The 27,542-nt window shown below is 41.7% G+C and overlaps 1 protein-coding gene across 3 annotated transcripts in view; it reads left to right on the top strand.

The window, feature by feature from the left end:
* Window positions 1-8,901: 8,901 nt before the first annotated feature.
* Window positions 8,902-27,542, top strand: part of mid2 (midline 2) — a 139,381-nt gene continuing 120,740 nt past the window's right edge. For 2 of the 3 annotated variants that reach the window (XM_047584753.1, XM_047584755.1), the window contains exon 1: window positions 8,902-9,356. The gene's annotated coding sequence lies outside the window, so the exon portion shown is untranslated. The remainder of the gene's footprint in view (window positions 9,357-27,542) is intronic. The other variant, XM_047584757.1, reaches the window with a different exon arrangement.

The raw sequence follows: 27,542 nt of genomic DNA, 5'->3' as shown, positions 1-27,542 counted from the left end.
TGAACAAGTGTATTGATTACACACAGATTTCTTCAGCAAGTTCCAGAGGCCTCCTCATCACCCAAGGACGTGTTTAACTTTCTGCTTCAGCTGACCAGCAGAGTTTCACGGCTGGGGCATCAAAACGGATAAAGCAGTCCCCCGCGGTGCAGCGGCTCAGCCTCCAACCAACTGCACGCCAACGTCTTCCTGTTCCTGTTCCGGCGTTTATGAGCCAGTGCGATTGTTGGGTTTTATTCGTGTCTGGCTCACAGTCTGAGAGAAACGACCGGACAGCGAGCTGAAAGACGGCAGCTGGCAGCTACTTACATCAACACTGATCCTCAGAAACCCCAGATGCACAGACGGGCACACAACAAACATCCAAATCCTCGGAGCTGTCCAACAAAGGAATGTTTTTAAAACTTCAAATGCTAAAACATGCACAGTTGGAAGGCAAAGATTTAGTCCCTGAGATAGTTGCATAATGTATAATGTGGTGTGTTATTCAGTCCTCGGAACGATGCCGCTGTGCGTGGTTTTGTTGCTGAAGTCTTCAGGCAAACAGCCACAGTTACATGTTCCACTAGTTTGTTTTATTGTTACTTTTTGAACCTCCTGAGACCTGAGCTTTAGTTTGGTATGCATTTTTAATTTCTCCAAGGTATCTGGGATGAGTAGGAGAACTAAGAACTATAGAATCTAAGCATCAACGTTGAACAGGAAGTTGTTTTTGGAAAACAATATGTCTTTATATGCCGACATGGGGAGTATTTCCCTGTATATTATAATAGAGTCACCAATATGTGTCAAAATATAAAACTAACCATGACAGCAAAGACAGAATTGCAAATGATGAATTCCCAGTGTCCTCAAACAAGTAATTGCTCATTAGTGAAGATACAGCTCGTTACTATTGATAGAATTTGTTATGTTGGAATGTCATATTAGTAGAATAGTAGAAAAGTTAATAAACAGAAATAAACAAGTTTCGAATGTAAAATTTGATGAGGTTTTGTACATTTTTGCTCTTTTGTCACTTGATCGTCTGCAGAATGAATCCGACAAAATGCCTGCTATCCTGTTTTTACACCAACTAGCATCTAGTTAAACGAAGCAGAATAAGTTGCCACAAACTTAAAACTTAATGTCCCCATATGAGGATGCAGGGTCTCAGGAGGTTAAAACTGTAAAGGTGGCAATGAAGGCAACAGCCAGCCCATATACATTCTATGCCTGAGTAAAATCACTAATCATAGGTAGTCTGTATTCAAAAGAGGCAACCTTCAGAGTGTGCCTTTTAAACTGCCCTTCTGTCATTTCCGTCTCTCTTCTCATGCACTTGCTGCCAATTCAACCTGCTGAATTGCTGCATGTTCCAACGGCGTGGGACACACTGCCAAAAACAGGACCACATGACACGCTCACGATTCCCGACACTGGCCAACCACTGACCACTGGCTTGGTCTTTAGCTATTATCACTTCATCACCAAACTTTAACGTTATAAGATGCCATTAAGTGCATTTATTTAGTTTTAAAGTGTTTTGTCATGTCAGAGTGAGTGTAATGAAACATTTTTTGTTTGATGTCTCGAAGCTGATTTTTAATGTGTACTCCAGACAACTCCAAAAAATGGGTCATTTGCCAGTGCCAAAATTTAATTAAGTATCCCATACCGTCCCTTCTGTACCCAGGCTCATTAATTATTGCTTTTCCCCAGCCTCCGTTATCCCTCCACGATTAACAATTCATGAGCCCCGTAATGATTAACAATATGTTTTGGACTAATCTCTGTGTGAATTAAGGAAGCTTAGCGAGAGATAACGTGGTAAGCCATGTATTTGCACAAAATGCTAAATATTTTTCATTGACCTTCAAGGCTTCTGGACTGGTAAGAGCTAATGTTTCATATGAAGAATAGGCTCTTGTTTTTCTTTTCATTGTTAGACGTACACCTATTTTTGTCGTCATTTTGTGTTATATTTACAACAAATAGCAACTGAAGAGTAGAGATAGAGAGACAGAAACAAAAGAAAGCCTAAGAAGTAGAAAGGTGGCATCCAGTACTTCTTGGTGCTGAGTGGGTCTTTTGGATGGAAAACATTTGTGTTACTATTTATTTATGTATTAAAAAAATGAAGAAAAACATGATTACAAAGGCTTCCCTGCTTAAAGAAGCCCCGTGGACTTGACGCCATGCTTGTGTTTCTCACTGCTATCTGTTTGCGGGCTTGCTGCTGTTCTCTTTTGCACCACACCATCAATCATCTGTTTCAAGTTCCCAACTTCTCGCTGCTCGTTTATGCCCATCTGCCCATGACGGATGCAAACAAAACACAAGACGCGCTTTCGAAACCATTACTCCTTAGAGCAACTAATGCCCAGAAAACTCCACGGAGTAACCTAAAAGCCTCTTTTGACTGTAAACAGGTTTCAACTTTCTGACCTTGGCACGCTGGTTAACACCGAGACGTAACCAGAGCACTCTGAGCACCATCAGTTGTTAATCACAGGTAAAACAGTTGAAATGAGCAGCAAGTCATGTGATAGATAGATGTCCATTATAAAAATGCTTGAGTCTTTTTTGATGACACAAAATGAGTGCAGAGGTGTCCTAACTGCAGTTATAATCACACTTTATGCTAGGGTATGTCAGGTTACGTTTTATTTTTCTGATCATTTGCAGTACAGTTCTCACCATTTGTGTCTATACAAAAATTATCAACACGAGAACTTTTTTAAGAAAATAAAAAGAGAGGTAATATCTTCAACATAAACAATGTCCATTAACCACACTTTATTCCCCACCTTTTCATTTTACCGTTCATTCATTCTTTCCTATCTTACCAAAAAGACTGAAGCCAACGATTATTCTTTCTACCCTTTCAAAATAAATATAATTACCTGAAACTTGTTGCTTTGTTCTTTACCTTTTTCAAGAAGAGGGAAAAAAAGACACAATAAACACAACAAAGACTTTGTTTCACCCCCATCGGTTCACAAAACAAAACGGAACATAAGTTCTCCAGAGACCTGATCTAATGTATTGATTTTAAATAATTTCACAGATATACCAATAGTTGTACTTTCTTTCAATTCATAGTCAAATTCATTCCTTAACTTTACTCCATACATTGCCACACATCTACCTTTGGTTCTTGCTCATTTCGTTTCAAAAATAAAATTGCCACTCAGTGGGTATGTGCTTGTCCTCACTGTGAATAACTCCCGGACACAGTCTGGAAGTGTTATACGAAATTTTGAATGGTAGCTCCTGGCTAAAGTCGTGCAAATACAAAGCTTCCACAGGATGAAGAGCCTCAGTTGGGCCTTATTCACCAGATGTGCAGTGTTCACAGACCACGTCAGGTCAGATGTGATGTGGATGCCCAGGAATTTGATGTTGTTGACGTGCTCAACCACCTCCCCACCTGTTAAGTGCTGGATCTCATGCCTGTAATGGGTGTCTCGTTGTTGTTCAAGATGAGACCTTGAGACCACGGTGGTGTCAGTGTCATTAGCAAACTTCACATGTTGTGTTTGTGGGATGGATAGCACAACAGTGAGAAGAGAGCTGGGCTGAGCACACAGCCCTGCGGCATTCTCGTGTTCAGGGCCAGTGTGGATGATGTACAGTCCCTAATTCTCATAATGTTTTAAACTTAACCAAATCCATAAATTTCAGGGCTTGAGAGGGCACAATCAGTCCTAAAGCTCTTTTTGTAATGCAGTTACAATAGGAATGCAATACTAATATTGACTTTTGGTCTAAAGGTTCCCTTGTTTGATCTCATTATTAATTTTTCTATTTCCAAACAGCTCTGATATCTTACATATATCATTTACATAAAGAATAAAACATTTGGGTCCAACACTGAACCTTGTGGTATCCCACAGATGACCTTTCAAAGTTCTGAATCTTCATTATTAAGATACACACAGTGATACAGCTTTTCCAGATATCTTTCCATCCAAGATCATGCTATACCCCAAATGCCATATTTTTACAGCTTATCCATCAAGATCTTGTGATCTATTGTGTCAAATGCAATTTGAGGTCAATAAATATCCCCACTATGTACTCTTTATTATCTACGGAACATGACATTTTCTCACTTTATTTATTTGTTTATTTATTTTTTGTAGATTGGGCCACATGATGGTCACCATGAATAGTGATTTATGAAATGTTTCACTTCATACAGGCAGTATAAAGAAGGACAAGGACATCTCATCTTGAGTTCTTTGAATAGTTGAATATACTTGACAGTCTTTCAACTGTAGAAAATGTGTTACTGGAGAATGACTGGATCTTTCTGTGTGGCTTAATTGGTTGGGTGACACAGAAAGACAGTGTGACAACAGAAATATGAAGTATCTATTCTTGAATGCACACTTCTGAGCCACATGTTCTTTGTGTCACAAGTCCCCACGTTTGCAAGTAGTGTGGGGGGAAAAAAGTCATTCTCAGGTCAGGTGGTTCCTGGATTTGTCAGTGTGTACTGAAATGACTCACACCTTGAGATGAAATCTGCCTTAGCAATGACATGTCCATGAGGAGAGGACCAATTCGGCAGTCTTCACATGGCAGCTCACATCTCCACCTGCCACTTTTGATATTCACTTCCATGGACACACTGAAGCCTGCGGTTTATCAGCTTCCTGCATGACCGTTAATGTAAGGTGTGAAGGAATCAAGGCACCACTGGGCCCTGATCACTAGCCTTACTGTAGCCAAACCAAACCACATGTACTCCAGCAAGCTGAGAGCAAAGTCAGCGGGTTTCCATTTAGCCACTTTTTAATGCTATTTTCCACCATGGATCTGCTCCCTGAGGATTCCCGTATAGAGAGGGCATTTACAAGCCAAATGGAGATTGATCTCTGAATGGGCTACAAAGAAAATGCATGTTTAGAAACACTGATGTGGAATGAACATGGCACATTTACTGTATAACCAAATCCAATCAATAATGATCTGCATTAGGGAGATGGTGAGTGGCAATGTGTGTGGGAGGGCAGCTGGCGGATGTGAGAGTAAGACAAAGACTACCTATTTATTTCCCCCTTGGCATTAGGCTGTCTTGTCTGCACCCAAATTGAGGGCTGTCTGAAGGCAGTTATTCGACAAATCGCGAATCCTTGTTTCTCATCAGCATACCCATGGTAACTCACCTAGAGATCCTTTAATCTTCATTTTCAAGCCTGTAATGTAATTTCCATTTGTTCCCCGGGAAATGGATTGAAGTGACAGAAAATTTTAAGATGTCTTATTTTTCTTCACTTGCCAATAAAAGAATTGATGTCTGATCAATGAGCCTAACAAAGTAATCACTAACTGCCCTTACAGACATCGATCATGCTGCTCGGGAAGTAAATCATTCAAAAGTTTAAGCATCTATCTCTTCAACCATGTGGATCTGACAGTGATTATTGTATTACGCCACAGACCCAAATTTTCCATTGCAGTAACACGTTGTTCTTTTTGTGCATGCAGAGCAGTAACGATGCGACATTCGGCCGCCTGCATGTGCACAGCGGGCTAATTAATCGTAATGTTGTTTCCATGCTGTAATGTTGTTTTCCGCTCCATTTTATATATAGCCACGTGGAGCTGAGGAGGTGAGTTCAGCCTGAAAGGGTCTCAAGATATTTGCTGTGCTGCATTTACATTTTCTTCATCATTTATATCATTTATATCTGTCGAAACTACATACATATGGAATGGAGAGATGACAATGGTACGCATGACAACCCAGGAAGTAGTGACTGTCTTGTGTTTAAGGCTGTTTTTCTTGCAGATGGAGGTGAAGAAGGCTTGTATCAGTGCTCTTGCTTTTTGGAAGCCATGAACACGTCAACTCCTCTTTTTCTTTTTTGCCCGGTCTAGGGGTAGCATAAAAAAAGTCCCCATCTTCCCGAAGTCCCAAGCAGTCACAAGGACAAAAGGTGGAAAAAATAGAGGAAAAAACAGAGAAAAAATAGAGGAAAAAATAAAAGACAAACTCTTACCTACCTCAACATATCAAAAAATAGGGTTAACTAAAATGGCAGTTCACTCCTACTGACCTTAAAACATAAATCAAATCCAAAAGTAACAATTAACCAAGGTGGTGACCAGTTGGGAGGTGAGAAGGATGAGGACATCGCCAACGGTCGCCATCTTGGATGTTTAAATAGCTCCCTCTCTGATGATTATCCAATTGGCAGGGGATTTGGGAAACGCCAGCCAATCCCACATCAGCTATGGCATATCTGCATACAGAGATAGGGAAAAACAAACAGGGATCCCACATTCCTACCAGACAAATAGTACGACGTCAGTCGCAACATGCAGATATATGAAGTGGAGTTCAGTTGTAAATGTCCACCTGCTCTTAGTTTGTATGCTGTGTGTTTTATTTTAGCCTTTATTTTCTATTTCACATGTTAATGTGAATAACATTTATGGACTGTGAATAACATTTATGGATTGTTTGTCAAGGTCTAGCACTACATATGTTGGCAGAAGTAATATTTAGAAATAAAAGTAGAAATGCTATAGTGTAAACGGCGTTTCATTCATTAATACACAGGATAAGATGTTACAATTCCTTGAGCCAAGATCCAAAGCAAAAAACTTTTAGAAGCCCAGTCCAACTGAAAACCCACCAGCAGGCTAGCAGTCAGCTAGCAGCTAGCAACCAACAAGAAGACACCAGCTAACTAGCCTAGCCAACAGCAGTAGGGAAGAAGTGATGGGATATGCAACTGCACATCAACCAACACTTCTCCCCTCTGCCAAGATCTGAGGCAAAATGCATTCAGGAGCCCAGTCCAACTAAAAAAAAAACAAAGCTGACCAATAGGCTAGCAGTCAGCTACCAACTAGCAATCAACAAGAAGACTACAGCTAACTAGCCTAGCCAACAGCAGTAGGCAGACAAATAAATCCTGGAGCACTTGTTGTTCAGAATGACCCATTTCAAAATCACCTATAACATATATTATTGGATTCTAACTACTTTAATGTTATAACTGGAGATACATTTAATTACTGACTTAATGCATTAAACATATATTGTAGTGTCTCACACGAAGGAAGCCACAGAGGCTTTTCTGTAAGTTTCCTGGAGCTTGAGCACAGGCTAATGTTGGCCATAACCCATGTCAACACCATAAACGCAGTCAGTCTGACACTTCTAATATGCCGCAACCACAGCAACAACGCGTCAACTAGTGGAACATAACAGAACTGAAAATAAATTTCAAACCAATGCGTTATGCTGAGAACAGACAGCTCATGCGTGCGCTTCAGATATGTGTAGCCTGTCACCATCAACAACATTTATAGTATTTCAAAGCGAGTTGTAAGCTATTTGCAAACTGACTCCTGTGAAAAGGATCTAGACCATTCCTTTGCTAGCGTTAGCGGGTACCTTTAAAAATGACTGTGCATTGCAGTAGTACATTTGCTGTATTCCAGGACTGACTTACGTGTTTTGCATGTCAAGGTAGAATGAGCTACATCATTAGTGAAGTATTTCCACACACTTGGTGAATTGCTGCTGGTTCGCTGCAACGACCCATTGAGCTTGTCATCTAAGTTGATTTTAGTAAAGTTTGGATGTGCAAAATAAGTAGTAACTAAGAATTTTAAAGAAATAAAGAAATCATTTATTTCCAAAATCTAGTGTCGCACATTACAAGCAGAAAGTAAAAGTGCTTAGAAATTCTACACATCGACACTGTACTGAGTGTGCTGAGTACAGTGAGTAAATACACTTGCTGACATTCCACTGCTGACTATATATAAGGGCCATGGCTGAAGCTTTAAACATTCTTCAACATTTCAACATTCACACATCAATTGCAAATATATATATATTAAAATATTTGCATTGCTTCATATGCTTTTGTGTTGGTTCTTTCTTGCTCTCATTTATTTTATACAAAGGAAAAGACCTTGGAAAAATGCTTTCTGAAAAATCTGGACTTTTATCCTTCTTCAAGCATGTTTACACACTAAACCTCTCAGGAATGTGGAATGCATCAAGATTAGTTTGCTCGATAAGTTCTTAAAGATATGTAAGTACTAGGTTTGATTGACATATCTTTTTTATATCAGAAATAAAGCACAAATTCCTCTAATACAATGTGTATAATGATTAACTTGATGTGATTAACTGAATTAATTTTAATTTGTACAGAAGTCGATAATCAGCATCATATCGCAACTTCTGAGAACTCGGCAGGGATTAATGTTCTGTAGACTGATGAAGGTAAGCATATGCAAAGCACACACTTTGCTTTTAATGGAAAGAGAACTGCACGCTTGCATGCTGAATGCTTGTTCTATATTTATGGAATTAAGGAGAAGCAGAATAATAATCAAGTGGCCAAACATGGGATAATATAGGATGAACTGGAAGACATTCTGGCTAATTGTGCCAGATACAGTCCATCCATCCAGGGCAAACAGCCGAGAGCACTCACATGCACATCTACAGCCAACTAAGAATCACCAGTTAATCTAACAAGCTTGTCTCTGGAATGCTGTACTTGCAGAGAAAACCCATGCAGGCACAGGGAGAACAAACCCTGCACAGACAGGCCCCAGGCAGGGTCAAACCTAGAACCTGAACAACAGTACTAATCGCTGCACACTTTTGACCCATTTCTGTATTGATGAGGGTTGAGAATCTAAATTTCCCGCTTTTTAATTTTTATAAATATTCGATATTATAAGATAGAATGTACTTGTGTACAATAGGCTATTGCTTCTGTTCCTTTTTCTTTTAGTTTATAACAGTCAACAAATAAATATCCTCAACAGTTATGCTTATTTCCTATTAATTTTCTTAAAGCAAAGACAAATGACAGCGACACCGTGAGGCCACGGGAGACGGGAGGGCGGGTGTAGGAGGAGTATGAGTGCGCATGGATCGGGTTTGTTGCGCGGGCACTGGAGCAGCGGCGTAACCGATCCCAGCTGCTGCCGTGGGGGGAACGCGAGCTATTCCCGTCCCCCGTGGGTTGGTCACGTGTCCTTGGGGAGCGTTTGGTTTGGCGACCGCGTCGGGAGGGAGAGAGCGAGCGCGCCGTTGCGCACAACCGATTTGGAGAACCACATCCTCAACGCGCGTCAATGATCCATCCGGCGGCGGATCAAGCAGATCAGTTTTGTTTTGGGGCGTTGTCAAACACACTCTGCGTGTGACACACATCTCCGACAGCCACTGACTGACACTCTCTGTGCGTGTGTGTACGCTCCCAGACTCACTGAGTCGTCAGAAACTTCTGCGCTTACGAGCTGTGATCTTTACTGCGAGCGGCACGTTGTTGCCAACCCCTGCTTCTACAAGGCGACGTACGGAGCTGTCACGGCGAAACGAGGTAGGCTGTGTTTCTTTCCTGTGGGGTTTTGACGGACCAGGGAGAGTAACGTGCACACGAGGACACGCGTTGGCTAAATAACCACAGTTTGCACGCGGACCACGGTGCGTAGGGCTGTGCACGGGGTAGTGGGCAGCAGCAGCAGCAGCATAATGACCCCCATCAGCTGATTAGTGTGTGGGAAGCTTTTCTCCGTGCAATCAAACCTGCAAACAAGCCCAGTGAGCGTGTGATCTCATTATTCGGGAAACACGGCGAGAGAGCAAGTGTGCAGCCACAGATACATGATGTGTTGCTTCAGTTTTACAACAGGAAGTTAATTTAAATGCGCTCGTGGTCATTTCTGCTATCACAAAGGCAAATGAGTGTTTCAGAGTAAGAATATTACAGCTGCTGCAGCTGTTGCCGTTGATCTAGATGAATGACCTCTTTGATCATTTGCTGAAAGTGCTTTACTTTCCTGTGCTCATCACTTCTGTCGCTGTGAAGGACTGTAAGCACCTTTATGACTGACCTGAGCTGACACCACCCAGCCACACCCTTGGGTAGAAATGCAGACCATCAATGCTGTCAAAGTTATGGAAGCATTTTTTTTGTTTGTTTACTGTATTTATATAAAAGAGCGTAGGCGATGAATGCCATAATAGCATGGTCTAAAATCCAGTCCAGTGTAGTCACCACAAACTCAGCAAACAACACAATAGCAATCCCACACAATCCCCGTGGGGATATTACATCATTTTTGACTCTGACAGTCTCTCAGTATGGCCATTGTCAGTGCTGCAGGTGACAATGGAGGCACTGTAGCTTTGGCTCAAGAAAAGCAGAGTGTAAAATGTCAGCTCCTCATCAATAATGCACCGTGCCAAAAGAACGGAGCGCAATTAAGTGGTGTCCGGCATTAGAAAGGGCCCGTCAAACTCCTGTCCCTGTTTGACGCTATTAATAGCAACTTATTTGATAATGCTGACTTTTGGTACTGACTGAAACGTTCCACCCTGGATCTGGATACAGCAGCACCATCAGCTGATACTTTCAGAGCCATATTGTACTTTTCCAAAACCAGTGGTGCCCCATCCTATAAGAGTGATTTATTTTCCCGCTCTCCCGCTGGCTTCCTTGTTAATGCGCGATCACTGTGGTTAATGAGACAGGTCTCAGCGCATGGGGCCTCGACACTCTTGGAGATGGCGCCGCTAGTTGGGTGAATACAGCTGACACCCTCATTCATCATGCATCTACAGGGTGCTGGCTGCTCTCTCAGTCTATACTCCCTCTCTCCATTACGCTTGCTCTCCAGTTTCTCCCTTAGATGATAATCATTAAGACATTATAAGGATGACAAGAGCCGCGGGTTTTCATCTGAGGGAAAGGCGCATGCCAGCGTCTGCTGGATGTGGTGAGAGGATTCTGGCTGTGACAGAGGGTGGGCACTCTGTGTTGATTCTGCGGCTGCAGTGACTTCCAAGAATAGAGGTAAACGCCAACTGTACAGCAGAGTACCTGTTTGACCCTGTAGCTTGAAGACAATCGGACGTCTCTGCCAGCAGATTGTGGAGCTCCCTCCCCCTGCAGACCGAACCCAGCCTTTTTTTTTTTTTTTTTTTACAGTTTGTCTAAAGGCATTTAATTTTTCCAAGATCAAAATGAAATCAACTCAGCTTAGATCCTCGCACGATGCTGTTATTCCTCTAAGCTTGACTGGCATGCCTCGCAGTAGGCCGTGCAAAACAACATTAAAAATGCAATATTAAAATGTTACAGGTGTAACTGAACACCCTTCACTTCACTCTTTGATAAAACTAGTGTGCTTGGTTATAATGTCACAATGTCACTTTTGGATTTGCTCCATGAAACACTGATGGTCACAGATACTCCAAACTCTCTGACGAACAGGACAGCGCAGGAAATATTTGAATCCTATTTATTTATTTCTTTTTTGTGCCTGTGTGTTGGACTCTTTTAAAGAACGTTATGGGTCACGCTCTTTGTTTCCTTAGGGAGTGTCTCTGTGCACGTCAGTCGATTCACCCTCACAGATCAGTTAGGCGTGACGGGCATCCGGCGTGGAGATGTTTTCATTCAGGACCGACCATCTGTCAACAGCTGATGCCGGCGTGAGTCTGAATGTAGCGTCCAGTCCTTGGCTGTGTCTTCTCAGGGAGTCCCTTAAAACAGCAGGGGAGCTGCAATGTTGTTTTTGTCGAAGTTGGTTGAAGGACGCGACTCCTCCAGCTTCCTGTGGGGAAATAATTTGAGACTTGGTTGTGGTGACTGTGTTAATGTTTTTTTTTTGTTTTTTTTCGACGCCTGTGTGATTCTGAGTGCAAGTTGTGTGTGGTGTAGTAGTGAGAACTTTATGTTTATTTATTGGACAATCTCCAACCAAGCTGCAAATTGCGAGGCTGAAAAATGAAGCGAAAGGGCCAAATAAGGAGCAGTGTATTGAAGGCCCTGACTCGAAAAGTGAGTCCGTTCACCTATACCTCCATTTTCTGAGAAGTGCCCCCAGTTTCCTGTGAATTTTTTATTTTTATTTGGTTTGCATCTGATTTGCATTATTCTTGTGTGTTTATAGTGTAGGGGAAATTAGGACAACATAAATGGTACTCTGTTTTAATGCTGATGAATTATGCATGCTTTCATGTATGTCATAGATCTTCAACAGGGGGTCTGCGACCCCTAGGGGATGCACAGAGGTACTGCAGGGGAGTCGCAAAATCTTTGGTTGATTAGACATTTTTATATATATATTTTTTTTTTTTAAATTTCTCCCCACAAATTTAAATTTCTTATACATATTAACATGAATCCAAATTATTTTAGTAAAGGGATAAGGGATAGCTTAATATTGAATGCAAAATGATGATGATAATGTATATTTATAAATAGCACTAGGCCAAGTTTAATATAGAACACATATACTGTAGTAGGTAGGGGGTCCCTACTTAATCCCTCCATTAGTTTGGGGTCCTTTGACTGAAATATATTGAAGACCCCTGATGTATGTGTTATACATGCCTTTATATATGCTTTTCCAGGAACCTGTGTAAGTAGTTTAGTGGGTGCCCCATACGCTGAGTCTGAGGCTCTCACTAATGTGCAGACATGGATTAGGCTTGAGGCTTTTGCTGCAGGTCGTCCACGTACTGTTTCAATCCAGAAAAAGGCAGAAAAAGAAAAGATCAGAACAGAAAGATCAGAACTCAAAATGATGAGACTGTCAAATCATTAAGGCAACGGAAGAAAAGTCACTGATCTCTCCAAAACCTTGATTTTCAAGGTATTTCAATATCTACATCCATAGATGTGAAACCCCAGTTTTCTTCTTCTTGCCTTTCTGCTGCTGTAACTAGCTTTTGAACAATCTAAATTTGTAGCAAAACACAAAGCATCGTTTGATCTTTGCAAGAGTACCTCCTCTCATAATGTTCCCACTTCATCATCATTTTCATACATCAGACTCCACAGGCCAGACACAGTTCTCTATGTCTTGTATTTTGTGAGGCAGAGTCATGAGTTGCCTGATCTGTCGTCATGTACTGACTCCTCTTTCTCTGTTTTCCTTCAGGATGCTGCAATAAATATGGACCAAATGTATTTCTTAACAGAGCTGCCATTGATTTAAAGCCCGGCTGTGTTTACGTATTTGTGTGCCGAGTACAGTGCATTGATGCACTCTTGCATCTTGGGTACCCCAGGGCGCGGACGCGATTTTTTATCAAAAAAACAAAGCAAAAGCACAACAACATTAGACAGTGTGACTGAATAACCTTGGGTGGACAGGTTGCAACCGCAACCGTCTCTGCCAGCACAGCCGCAGGAACAAATTACAGCTTCCAGTCGACATCTCAGTAGCTTGTCTTACCACTCATCGGGAGTTTAATATTCAATTATGAGGGTCCTTTAGTTCAAGCTGCGTTGGATGGTTGTGGAAAAGCCCCGTTGATTGATGAGTGGGCATTAGCTAAATAAGCTCACAGTTTGCTCGTGAAGGAGGAAGAAACAAGGCAGATGGCCTGTGAGGGTGTTTTTTTCACGGACGTGGCAGGAGCCTCTTGTAGTTTTGCCTCTTATTATCGGGTCGGTGACAAACGAGTCGGTGCTCAATCCAATCAAGCTTCAAGGTTTTGTTTTACGTTACATTTAAACCAATAGAAATGCAGCGATATAGAAGTAGCGCGTGGAGTTGAACGTACGTGCAAAAATGAAGCGCTCAGAGGTGCGCTTGTGAAAGAGTTCTGTGACAGTGTCGTCTCTGTGCCTTTTAGCTTATAGCTGTGACGGTCTGTCAAACCGTCACATCCAGCTGAGTCCAAAGAAGTGGAGGTCTCACAGTGTTGTGCTGACAAACAACAAGCAGACAGATGAAGAGACGGGGAGCGGGGCGGGCCGTTCAGCGTCTGCCCGGGCGCGGTGTGCGGAGAGCAGCTTCTCCTGTATCATCTCGTGGCAGATAAGAGCCTTCAGCAGTCAGGTATTTGGACCTCGCTGGTGGGCTGTTTTCTTGGCGGAAAGCCGGACCGAGCTGCTGGCCAAATTATGAGAGGCTGGTGGGAGTGCAGTGCTGTCCTGGGGGTGGGGGGTGGGGGGATTGGGAAAAGATTTGCAAATCCCCAACACTGAGCATGCACACAGGCATGCGAAGCCCCCACCGAAGAATGGAGGGGGACGAGATCAAGCCGGGTCATGGGAGGCTCTCTTTTCAAATAAATTCCTCCTTTGGGAGACTGCTGCGTCCTCTCCGTGCCCTTCATGCACATGTGCATGCATTTAGCCTCAAACACGCCCACACACACACACGCACACACATACACATCCTGCTGTTGACCTCAAATAGAGACATGTAAACACATGGTTGGCTGTCAAGTGTTTCTGGTCACTGATTCTAACTGTAGTGGACACTGTGTTATTGCCAGGAGAAGGAGAATACATTAAGTGTAAGCTATTCAATTAGTTTTGTCAGTTTTGTCAACCAGAATCCAGACAGGACTCGAGCTTAAACTTGATCTGATCTGATTCATTTCTTCTATATTTTTCACAGTTTACCATGATGCCACGACACAGATTCACACTAGGATGGAAGCTTGGTAACTTTGATAAATAATATAGAATAAAAATACTAAAGCAGATGTCTACACATTTAGTTTTGATATTCAACCGTTGTGAATATTAAAGATATAAACATGTCTAGAAAATCAGGCCCTTTAAATTACACCTTTCTTTTTTTCTGCCTCTTTGTTGCGTTTCATAAGCAATAGAAACATGTTTTTTTCATGTTTGTCGTCTCTGGAAGTCAGCTCAAAATAGGGCCCTCCGCTCCTGAATGCATCAGTACGTGTGACTTTGTTCCAGTCATCCATTGTGAAGTGCTGATACGCCTTAGCCCGCCACAAAAATTTGGCCACGTTCCACTCTAGAAATTATTTAGAGGTGCTATTCATCCTCTGAGGCTCCACCCGACTGTCTTGTTGTGTGCCTGTTTTTTTTTTTTTTTTTAAAGCCAATTCTGAGTCTGCGATGAAGTGTACAAAGCCTGACGTATTGATCCTCGAGTTTTTTTTTTTATATATATATATCTGTTTGTACGTGCTTTGGACACAACTGATCCATTTTCCTCAAAGTGTGACATTTTAGAGTGCTGTGGACTGAGGGTTTGTGAGTGGGCACTCAGACTGAGACTGAGGAAGCTTTGCTCTGAATAACAATTTCACTTCCGATACTTTCATTTAATTTCGATGCTGTCTGATGGTTCATTTAAATTCACCTGAGCTTCAGTGAAAGGAATTCTGACCTGTCGGAGGAAGGATTTAACGTGGCCAGCGCTGTGTTAATCACGTTTGATTGCTGACCTGGAAATAGTGCAGAGTTTTAAATAATTCTTCTACACCACGTGCCGCACCTTCTGTGTTCTTATGTTATATAATATTCTTCTAAATCCTCCAATCTTCAGGTTTTTCCCAAGTACAAAAAAATAGGACAAATGTGTTTTTTGTGACACGCGAACTGTCGACAAAGGGATTATTTCTTACGGCCTTGATCATGTGTGCAACTTCAAGCTGCTTGATGTTAATATCTAATTGGAGGAAGGTTACACGACCGAGGTGACGTGTCCTGCGTTTAGAACGGGGAAGCCGAGAGATCCAACACGGGGCCAGAGATTCCAACTGATTCTCCTCTGGGACGTGCTTGAGATAATCCTAAAAATCTCCAAGTGTGTGTTTAGCCACAGGCAGAGAATGAATGGCAGCCGGCCATTTTTAACATAAATACTCTGAGGCGTGTAGCTGTGTGCTGAGGAATGAAAAAGGTTTTGGTTTTGACTGTTTGAAGGTTCTGTGGGAAAATGTCCTCCCATAGCTTTAGGTTTAAAGTCTTTATAGAGGGCTGTTTTGAACAAGACGTTTTTTTCCTCTGATAGCGCGCAGATTTAGAACCGGGCTTAATGCATTTTTTACACCCCGTCTGTATCCAGTGCAAGATGGATCTGTTTGTGTCACCGTGCGCTATATGTGGAGACAGGTGAAAGGCAGTTTATTTAAAACTGGCCTCGATCACAGAAGCCTGGTCCTCTCTGTGCTGCTCAGCGCCGCTGTTCGGTATGCCTAGCACCAGATTTTGTGCCGAGCTTGTAGAGGTTGCAGCAGTTTGAGTGGGAACTGAAGATGACAGCAACCTCTGGTCGTCCTCTGTCACCACTTGTTGTAGTAAGACACACAGCGGGGGACGAGGGGTGGCGGGGACTCTGCGTCTCCTTTACTTAATTCGCCGTGATAAATTGCTTCTAACCTCTCACAGTCTCGCTGACCTCCGCTGCCAAACTGCAATGCAAGGATTTCCACGCACACACACACACTCGCTTCCCCTTCCTGCTCCTCTGTCCCCGCTCTGCCTCATCCTCCGCTCTGCCTTCCTCCTCACACTGAGCGTCTCCCTCCCTTATTCAGATTTGCTCGACACACACACACGCACCCCGCCTACAAACATGATCTAAATCTTCCCTTTGTAGTTTTTAATCATCTCCCTTGCAGGCCCTATCTGTTCTCGGCGCAGTGCTGCCAGTTTCCAGACAGATTACTGTGTTACGTGTCCTCTGCTGCGTTGAAGGGAATGTTAATTATTAGGTTTATAGAGAGAAGAAACAATTTGTCACGAGCATATGGCGCTAAATCATGAGGTCGTGTAGATTTTTTTCAGAGACCCCCGCTAATTGCTTCACCTCATCAGCCGATTCATCTGACGGAGGAGCAACCTGACCTCTCTTCCTCATCCTACTGACTCTCCTACCGAATGACCCGAGAGAGGGGCGGGCTCCAATCAGCCCGTCTTGTACATTTACATTAATGAGTAATGACCTGTGTTTTGTACAGTCTCGCGGAATATCGAGTCATAAGAACAGCGATGAACTTGGCTATTATGCGGCATTATTGTGACAGTCCGCTATCTCCGTGTAGCCTGCGCGGCACGTAATCAAATAATTACGCTTGCATAATTACAGTCGCATTCGGAGGAGTGAATTTGGAGGGACTCTAATTTCACATTCCACGGTCACCACTTTGTAATTTCACCTCCTCATTTTGAGCCATAAAGATTCTTGGTTAGCGGAGTTAAGGTCATCAACGTCGTAAATCAGGGATTTTATTTTCAAGTCCACTGTATTCTTGAGTCTCAAGGCAGCGACCAAGAGCAGGCTGTCATTTTGTGCATAATTATCGGATTTTGATGGGATATTGCCCAACTTAGACATTGTATAGGGAGTTATTTGGCATGGCACGACAAAAACAGATTTTTACCTTAAAATACAGGGCAGGAGAATCTTCCTCCCTAAACCAATGTGCCATTTTTCACAGTGATCGCCAGGCTAAACCTGAGAGTGCTGAAAGCTTAAATGCTGAGCTGCTGGATCATATAACAGCAACTCTGTAAATCTCCGTAGTCCTCAAGGGCTGTACTAGTGAGCTTAACACTTTTATTTTAAGAATGCTCTGATGCTGGAATAAAGCAGTGATCAAAAATAAGTTAGATTAAGTCATGTGAAAAGAGTGGATGGAAGAAAAAGTTGTGTTTCTTGCTCAGTTGTTGGAATAAAACTTTCCAACCCTAAATGTTATACAGCGATCAGCCACAACATTAAAACCACAGACAGGACGAGTATACAACACTGACCACCTTGTGACAATATAATGTTCTTTCGGGAAACTTTTGGACCTGGCTTTAGTGTGGAGTTTACTTGCAGTTACTTGGGTGGCATGTGCCACCCACCTAGACCAGACCAGACCAGACACCCCCCACCCCATACCAATGACACTCCTTGATGGCAGCAGCCACCCCCCAGCAGGATGCAGCCTGACACAGACACACACACACACAAACGGGTTTAGAAAAAAACAGGAAGAGCTGATCAAGTATCTGTGGGATGATCCATAAAGGCCCCTCCCCTCAACCTGTCGGACACAAAGACCCCCCACTAACAACATCCTGGTGTCAAACACCACAGGACACCCTCAGAAGGCCCATGTCCATTCACTGATGAGTCACGACTGTTTTGGAGACCCACACAATATTAGAAGATTTATCGGTGTAAATTGATTGAAAGATGAAGGTGCTTTGTAAGGAAAGGTCCATCTCCCAATATTGGTAAATGTGTTGGGATCACATAAGCAGGCATTGCCGGTGGTCTTGAATCAGCCCTCCTCCTCCTCCTCCTGTCCAAGGCTGGACTGGCTCCAGCCTTCTGGCCCTCCTCCTCTGGGTTTTTCCGCTGGGTTTTTCACACAGAAAATAAAGACCTACTGTTGCATCATGGCATTTTCAGATCCCATGGTTAAATTCCTCAACGGACGAGAGAGGAAACGAATCCTTAGAAAACCTCAACAAACTTGAACTCGCGTAAACTGTGGCAGCCTGAGCGTTCTGGGAAAAGGCCGGCGGCCCACTCCCCCCGACAAATCATCACCACCCGCAGCATTCTGCAGCTGTGTTTTGGATGTGATCTAAGGAAAAAAAAAACACTTTCATTCTACTAGTGTGTTTGTGGGTTTGGTTGGGAGATAAATGACATAATGTGGCTGGGTGTTGCTTCATATGTGCTGAGATATGGAACTATGGCGATGATGATTGCGTTTGAATGGGTCCAGATAATGAAGCTGGAGCCTTTTTGTGAAATTTTTATCACAGCACCGCTTCCTGTGTGGCTACATAATCTCACACTTTACACATTCGCTTTTGAGTTAAGCGCCCCAAGTGGATTGGTTAAAGGGTATTTACTTTACGATACTCTTTGATATCCAAATACATTTTACGCATTCCCCATCAAAGTAGTCTGAACTGAAGGTTTTTTTTTTCACACTGGAACCAAAGATACCAGCAGTTTTATACACCAGCAAAAAACACATTTATCCTCATTTATCCATACATTATTCTGATACTGGATGTTTGTGGGAAGTGCCAAAAACTGCAGTTGCTTGACTGACTTGGGGCTGGCCAATCCTCACATGCCTGCATGTCAAAATGTCCAACTTTACAGCAAAAACACCCCATGTCCTAGTGATTTGATAACGGCTGCAAGGTTTCCCATACAACTTTAATACTACGGCAGCCCGCCAGGGTCTAATTTGCTCCGGCATCGTCTCATAAAGAATCGGAAATATTTTTGCACATTGCAGACAACGTGGTGCTTGTATCGTGTTTTTCCTATAGCTCCCGATAGCATCTCTCTGACCTTCTCCTCTTTACTGAATTTGACTTGACAGAAAAAACCTGCTGGGCAGCTCACGTAGCATGTGAAGTTGTTTATGTTGTTCACTAATAAATATTTATGTCATCGCTGCTTTTTCAAACCCAATGTTTGTGATTTTTTTTAGACCAGACACAGAGGAAAAGACTCCTCAGAAGTAACGTGAACTAGCTTAGCTTTACAAGCGCTAGTTAGCAAAGTTTGATTGAAAGTCAACTGTTAACTATCAATAGGATTTATTCACTGATATTTTATTTAATTTTACATACATTTGTCCATATAATATCACATCTCAAAAACATTCCTGTGTATGAAATGATAAAATACACAAACTGCTGCTGTTTGTTGCTATATTACTGCGGTAATTTAAAGACGAATTGATATAAAACGCGTATATTGTATTGTATTGTATTGTATTGTTTATAATATGTGGGGTAGCATCATAAAAAAATTTGTGGGAGCCACTGTGACTGATGTTCATATTAGCCAGGATCTACATATAGTGGCAACACTTAACTATCGTGTCTACGAAAATATAGCATGATCAAGCATAATTCTGTGCAGTGTGACTTTAATGGCCGGATCAAGCAGCATGTCTCCAAGTGGTTATCCTAACTTTGTTTCAGGCCATTAGTTCTTCTGGACAGGGAGTCTCTTCTGAATGACAGTACTTGAAAGAGAAGCGGACGGTATGTCGAGCCTGGGTTTGTCTGATTTTTCCCAGGGGATCTTGTCTCTGCCTTCGAATGGAGCCTGGCCTACAGTATCTAGACCCGCTCTGCCTCGTAATTAGATCCTTTCTGCTTTGTATGTAAAGGCAGCGTGATCTCTCTGTCCCCTCAGTGACTGATGCTACTACATACGTCACAGAATCGTGAGGCTTCACTTGTGAGACTGCGTCTTCAAAGACGTGTTCCCAGGCTTTCCCCCGCAGGCCATACAGTACTGGTGTGTGCAGTTCGCTTACAGTTCCTCTCTGGGAGTTATTAAAGACCTCATCCAATGGTTGTTACACTGATGCAGCTATCCCTTCCTATGAAGAGTGACTAGAGTGACAACCACTTAAAGTTTACACAATTTAACAATTTTAAAAATGCATCTATCAAAAAAAAAGCCTGTCTGTTTTCGTTATTTGGGTCAAGCGAAGCATCTCCCACCTCTGTGCTAATATTTAATGTGTCAAAGGTTTATCAGCATCAGAGACAAACTGAAATAGAAATCAGAGAAAAAAGGTCAGAGATGACAGGTGGAAGATGCTTGTGCCATCTATTCCCCTAAAAAGTCAATCATTTTCTTTACAATACCCAACCTGGCAAATAGTCATCCAGTTTTACTGTCTAATTGCCAGCTGAGGTTGTCCCCATCTGTGCAGGCGGTCTTGGAACAATACCTGGTGTAGGGTTACTTAACATGCTTCTTGGCTTTCTGTATCCATGACGTTATTCAGCATGCTATGTGTCACCAGCACTCTGGTGGTGAGAGCCAGAAATGCTGATCACGTCATAGGCTGGAGTTGTGAAACCATGCACACTCCTAGTATAGGTATACTGTGTTGATAAAATTGGTATTTCACTTAAGCAAGTATGACTTGTTATGCGATTGCAGTTATGACTTATTGTGCATAGGTATCTAGTTTATCAAATCAAATAACTGTCCAGGGATGTCACCAATGTGACTGGAGACTTGCAGATAAGTCTTCAAGAGGTACTGTAGGGGGGTCCCAAAATCGTTGGTTGATTGAACATTTTTTATATATTTATATTTTAATTTTTAATTTAAAGAGAGTCTATTCAGTTCCCAGATGAAATCCCATGTAGGTATGTATAGCATTTGCACGGCCACCCTACTGTTGCAATCAAAAAATATTTCAACTTGTGCATCACTCAAATAGCTTAATAGTAAATGCAAAATGATAATAATAATAATAATGTCTATTTACCAATAGCACTAGGCAGAGTTTAATATAGAACACATACACATATATAGTAGGGGGTCCCTACTTAATCCCTCCATCAGTTTTGGAAACGTTGAAAACCTGAAAAACGTTGAAGACCCCTGGTCTAATATATCTAACTGAAAAAACTGTTGTATATCAAATCTTTTGTCGTGCTCTTAAATTAGTCAGACATTAGAAATCAGTTAAATTCATTCATTTAGAAAATCCTTAATGGGTACACACAATGTTAATTTCCTTTGTGAGGCAGCCACATACACCTAGAGAGAATAAGCGACTGACTTTAGTTGTTCTTGAGGTAGATGCTGACCACCACTTTTCTAAAATCAATACTTAACCCAAATTAGAGTGATCAATTATGCTTCATTTCATGTGCTGCCAGGGTCCTTAAAACGTCTTAAAAGGCATTGAATTCATTAATCTAAAAATAAGGCCTTAATTGGCATTAAAATGTCTTAAATCAGTCTTTCAAAAGTCTTAAAAATCCCAACACATTGGTAAGTAGGATGTTATGACTTTAATTAGTGTGAAATCTACCGTTTAACTGTATGGACTGATGGAGCATCAGAATCTGCTCTACCACTGTTGCTGAGGCTACTGTTACAGTGCAGTCTGGGACACCTCATTGCTGTAACTTACATTTACATCATATATTCGAACTACACAATAGATACTAGTAAGACTGTCGCTTTATTCACTACATCCTAATATACACCATTCAGCCAAAATACATGCACATACATGCATTATTGGTCTTGAGTTTGACATGTGTGCCATAAGGTGACAGGGTTCGACCTCACTTAGCTGTTAGAGAGGAAATATTCCTCCTGGCTGAACAAAACTGATGTTGGTAAGTACTTAAAAAAATGAAATAAAATAAGGAAACAAAAGATAGATAGATAGATAGATAGATAGATAGATAGATAGATAGATAGATAGATAGATAGATAGATAGATAGATAGATGTCTTTTTCACTGGACCAAAAAGTCACGTTTTATGTTCAAATAAAATTTTCCATTTGTGTTGATTATGTTGTTGGTCTTAAGTTTCATTTCAAGTAGCATTAAAGTCTTAAATTTAATTTGCCTTGAGCTGTAGGAACCTGGCTGCGTGAGTCTATACAGTCACGCATGGTTTTATTTTACTTGGGAACAAAACGCTCAAACGTGACTCTCATTACAAAAAGTTTGAAGTTTTGATGCTTATCAAGGAGAATCAATGTGAAAGCATGAAAGAGATTGCCCTCCCAGCTTGTGCTTACCCACTAGTAGCTTGAGGTTGTCTACAGGCTCCCCCTGCACATGCAATTTTGATGTGCTATTCAGATAACGTTTTCACACGTCTCCTCCGCTGGCCTCTTTTTGGAGCATATTTTTGCCTGAGTTTTGAGCAGTGACAGTTTGAAATATCCTCTAGTGTGCTGAGTTACTTTTCTCCTTGAATTAGGGTGCCGTCTTTGTGTTTACCAAGATGCAGGCCTATTCTCTCCATCTCTCGTGCTGAACCCTGCTGACAAGGGAGACGCTAATAATTAATGACATTTTTGAAATCTCTCTCAAGATGCTCAAGGAAACTGCACAAGGGGAGAAAGGGAGAAGATAAAATGGCTTTGAGCGCTCAGCAAAAACAAAACCGAATCTGCCGTAGAATCAAATGGGAGTTTTTAAACTAGAGAATCAAATTGAATATTATATTTTTCTTCTCCCTGTCTTGCCGTCTCTCATCCTTGTAGAGACCCACCAAGAAGATTTCTCTGCCCCATTTTTTCTGGTCCAGCTGAAGAGAAACCACTAAAATAAAACTGAATGTAACAGTAAATAGGCTGTCAGACACTGTGATCAAAAGGATTTGAATGTCCCACTTGAACCAAACTACAGACAAATTCACTTGCTTGACCCATAAAAATATATGAGGCTAATGACGACTACACCCCACAGTTATGTTGATTGATACCTTTTAGATTGCTGCCTTTTGATGAAGGCCGTCCGCGTATTTATGGACATATTCAAGCTCAAGTTTTAGACCAGAGACGTCAGAGATAACTCACAATCTAGGCAAGCCATAAATAGTCTGAGCATCAAGCATTTAATTTAGCTGAAAATCATCCGGCCATTAAAGTCATTTAGATCCCGGAGCGCTTGATGAAGTTGAGTGGAGTACGAGCTGGAGAGCGATACATCCTGGAGGACGGAGGAGAGATGAAACAGATGGAGGAAGAAACAAACTAGCAGGAGCAACACCCATAGGGGGACAGACGGGGGGTTGGGGGAGGGGGTCTGGGGAGTAAGGGAAAGTCTGGTCCTCACTGGGTGCCCTCGTAATCCCAGTATGCTTCCCGCAGTGATACACTCGCACACAGACATGCCAAGCGGTGGCCTTTGCACCCTAAAGAACAGGCCTGTTTCATAATAGATTTCGCAGCGCATGGCTCCTGCCAACCGGAGGATATTAAATTTCAACAGCAGCGCCGCAATTCAATACTGCAGTGGAATACAGCCGAACGTGGCCTGCTTTATGGGGTTTTCCTGCTCTATCAGGAATACAGATTTCCTTTCACAGGGATGGATGACATGTTTATGTTGCACTTCTGTTCAGCGCACGCTGCAGTCTGAGTTTTTTAAACTGGCGCAGGCATATTCCCGCGTATGTGCACTTATGTTGTAGTAATCTAAATTTATTTCTGTACGTGCTACACTTGAAAATCGAATCCTTTCCAATAACTACACAGTCTCTCCAAGGAAAATGAATTTACCCATGGTAGCTGCTATGAGTCCAATATTAACTTTATGGTGGCTTAAAGGAAAATATACAACAAAAACATCTATAGGAAGTGCTTATTGCTCTTTTTTTTTTTAGTTTAAAGCCATCAGGGGACTTACAGTAGTTCAAATAAATCTTTGACATTTTCAGCTCCTGTTAAGATATCTTAACAGTTTAATTCTTTTTGTAGTGGGATTATCTTTACAGCTTTGAAATATTTGAACAGTTCCCGTAGCAACATATAACAGAATAAATGATCTCATTAATAGACAGACATCAAATACATAGCTACAGATGTTATGGCTTTATCAATGCATGATGTAATTAATCATATTAGTAATATGTTGTCTAGTTACTAATTATAAATCTGTTGATGGCTCTAGCTCCCACTGAACACATTTCAGTGTCATTTTAAGGACCAGTGAAGACCTATGAAAGAACTACAATTAAGATGCAGTCGTGTCCTGTCCTGTGCGGCGCATAATCACAGCTGGAATCTCATGTGTATTTGTGTGCGTTTTCCAGGAGACACTAGATGGCACTATGGATATATAATCCCTGAGTCATTTCAGTTCCTCATTCACCCGCTCCCCCGTTCTAATGCACAGGATCATGACTTTGTGGTGTCAAAAACGAATGAATAAAAAAACATTTTCACATGTTTTGCCAAATGGGATACTGCACTAGATACTGTGTGTGTCTCTAACTATTAGGGGTTTTGTTGTTTTTGTTTGATCTCAGATGCACTGTGTGGTGCTTCTTGTTTTACGACTGCAGCAATGCGAAGCCCATAAACTGTGAGTTCAACTTCAACTGTGTCAAGGAGAGAATTTCAGAAAAATGCTGGGCCTATTTATACTTAGTGCATGATCCTACCAAAGGAGAGGCTACATGGATGTTTTTGTCAGCGGGTGTTATGTGTTTGAGGTGACAAAATTCGGTGCGTGTGCATGTGTTTGCTCGCAATCCCTTTAAACATATCTCTTCCCTTTAAATGAGCATTCTGTGTCCTGCACCTAATCTGTTACATGTTTGGGATTAGGCTTTCTGTCCAAAGAGACTATCTCCTCTCTCCTCTCTCCTCTCCTCACCATGCATTTCCTTTCCCTGGCTCACGCTTTTCTTTTGCATCGAAATTCTCATTTTCATTCCCAGTGCTCCCCCTCAACCATTGCCTCATCTCTTCTTCTATTTTCTCTTCTCCTCTCTCTCCCATATGGTTTCCCTCAGCGATGATCAGTGCTATCTAGCGGGCCCTGGTTAGATGCAGCTGTAAGTATCCTAAGAATCAATTGTCATAAAACAGTGCCTGCCCAGACGCAATAAAGAATCTGTGTGCTGAATAATTGTGCTGCAACAGGATGAAAAAAATCTTTGAGCTGGCACTAAACACTGACATGTGGTTAACTGTCAGCATGGTAATAGCCCTTTGATAGTTTGCAGGATATTAATTAATGCAGTCATCTTTAGTCAATGTGAATCAAATCAATTCTCATATAATGTAACTTCTTTATACTGTGGTAGAGCAGTTAGTGGTGCCAATGAGGTATGGATGATATAATATAGTCTGTTACCCATTAAATCCCATTAGTTTTACTTTGACAGACTTTTTTTTATTATTATTAAGCTTCTAATAAGCTTTAAGGTTGCTCCTGTCTGAAACTCTCTATGAATGAACTACTGACACTTTGTCAGTGTGTGAGCTGCCATTACATACACATAACACTATGTATTAAATAAAAAAAAGTGCTATGGAAGCTTGTCAGAAAGTCTTTTGCATTGTAGGAACGCTGCAAACTTAATAAAACACCTGCAAAAACACCATACGGTGGAATTTGACAGATCTCTTAAGCGTTACTGCATGCTTGTGCAAAAGCAACAAACGCCACTGCAACCACTGAAATGGTGTGAGATTTTTTTTTTGTCCTCAAGAGAACTGATAGTAGAAAAATTGCAAAATCTATTATGGATGACCAGCCCCTTCTCTGCGGCATGGTGTGATGTGGTGTTTTAACTCATAATTGAACACTTAGAACCTTTCTACACACAGCCAACAGCTTTGGCTGCATACCACTAGTCCAGTATCTAGAAACCCATTTTTGTGAATTCCTTTCAGAACTACAGGAATTTTACAATTTTTACAACTGACAGATGTTAGACATGTTCTCCCATGATGTTGCTAACATTGCTTTTCAAAGTCGAGGAAGAATCCTTGGACGCCGCAAATCTCTGTCATGTAATCTGCCGAAAGGCCGCTCTGATGTTTGGGATCGTTTGAAACCGGCCAGTTCTGCAAAGTCATTTGTTCTGTTTCAGAGTTTGTTAAGATACTTATATGTATCATCTTCTTACCTTTTTAATGACAAACCTAGCTGACTCACTATACTTTTCTGTGAAGTGCTAGGAAGGAGTATTGCCTATAGCTTCCCAAGGACCCGAGTTTGAGAAATACTCAATACCCGGGTATTACATGTAGCACCTGGATTGTCTGGTCAGGCATTGGCGCACATTTGGTCCGAATTTCTCAACATTCACTGGAAGGATCACTGTGAAAGGCCTGCTGGCTATTGTGATTCTCCTGACCTTTTCCTCTAGCACCACCACGAGGTTGACATTTTGCTTTTTAGTGAAGTCTTGACAACTATTGAATGGGCTGCCATGTATGTATTTTATTCCAGCAGCACAATATACCAGGGCTGTATGCCACTAACACTGACAATGCTCGCTAACATGCGTGCTAGCGTTGGAGCTGTATGGAGCTGTCTGTGTAGTGAATGCCAGAAGGTTTTTTTGTGACCTGGGTGATGCCTCTGATTAGTGAAAGGAATAGCTTATCATCAAAATGCTTTACTGTGACATTTGAGTGGAAGGAACGGCAACATTTTCCTCAGACCCCAGCGAAAACGGGGGCGACCAAAGACTGCCATATACTGTATTTTTGTCCATAATATGTGAATAACTTTTAGCTATTTTTCTGCCGTCACCGATCATGCATTTGCCATAGATGTTGGGATTGACTTCTGGGTGGCCTTTTACTCAAACAGAACCAACAGATCAATCACACCGGAAGCTCTATTAGCTTTAAACAAGCACACTGTCCAACTCTAGTGTTTATCCACACTAATTAGAACACTTCATTGTCAAGAGAGTTATCTGGCAGTGTGTTTACGTCTGTGTCTGTATGTGTGCGTAGACTGATGATGCTCAGCTAAACCACAACAAGGCCACTAGAAACTAACAACACAAGGACAGAGAATCCACTCACGGCAAAAAAAGAGGAAAATCAGCTATTGATTCATTCATTCAGTCAATGATAACTCACGACGAGAACCTTTATACAGAGAGTAAGGCATGATGGTTAAGATATTTATAAAAAAAAAAGCCTATTAGAAGACTGCTTGACGCAGCAACACTTTTCAAGGTGCCTCGGAGTTAAGTTGCCAGGCCAGCGATATTTTAAAGATGACAGAATTGGGAAAGGCCTTGGAGGAAAAGTATGGCATGGCAATTTCTCCGCCTCTAACTAGAGATAAAAATAGCACCTAATGGAAGACTGCGGTAGATTTTAATGACAATACAGAATTCAGTCTCCCAAATTAAAAAAAAAAAAAAAAAAAAAGGTGTAGATCAGATGTGGATTGGAACTGAAATTCAAGAACCATCAAATGCTCAGCAGCAACAGCTAGATGAATGATTCTCACCTAGGTCTCCAGAAAGCACGATCACTAATTTTCG

The sequence above is a fragment of the Mugil cephalus genome, chromosome 5, assembly GCF_022458985.1.
Source record: "Mugil cephalus isolate CIBA_MC_2020 chromosome 5, CIBA_Mcephalus_1.1, whole genome shotgun sequence".
Taxonomy (NCBI): Eukaryota; Metazoa; Chordata; class Actinopteri; order Mugiliformes; family Mugilidae; genus Mugil; species Mugil cephalus.
This window is presented reverse-complemented; position numbering and strand designations above follow the sequence as displayed.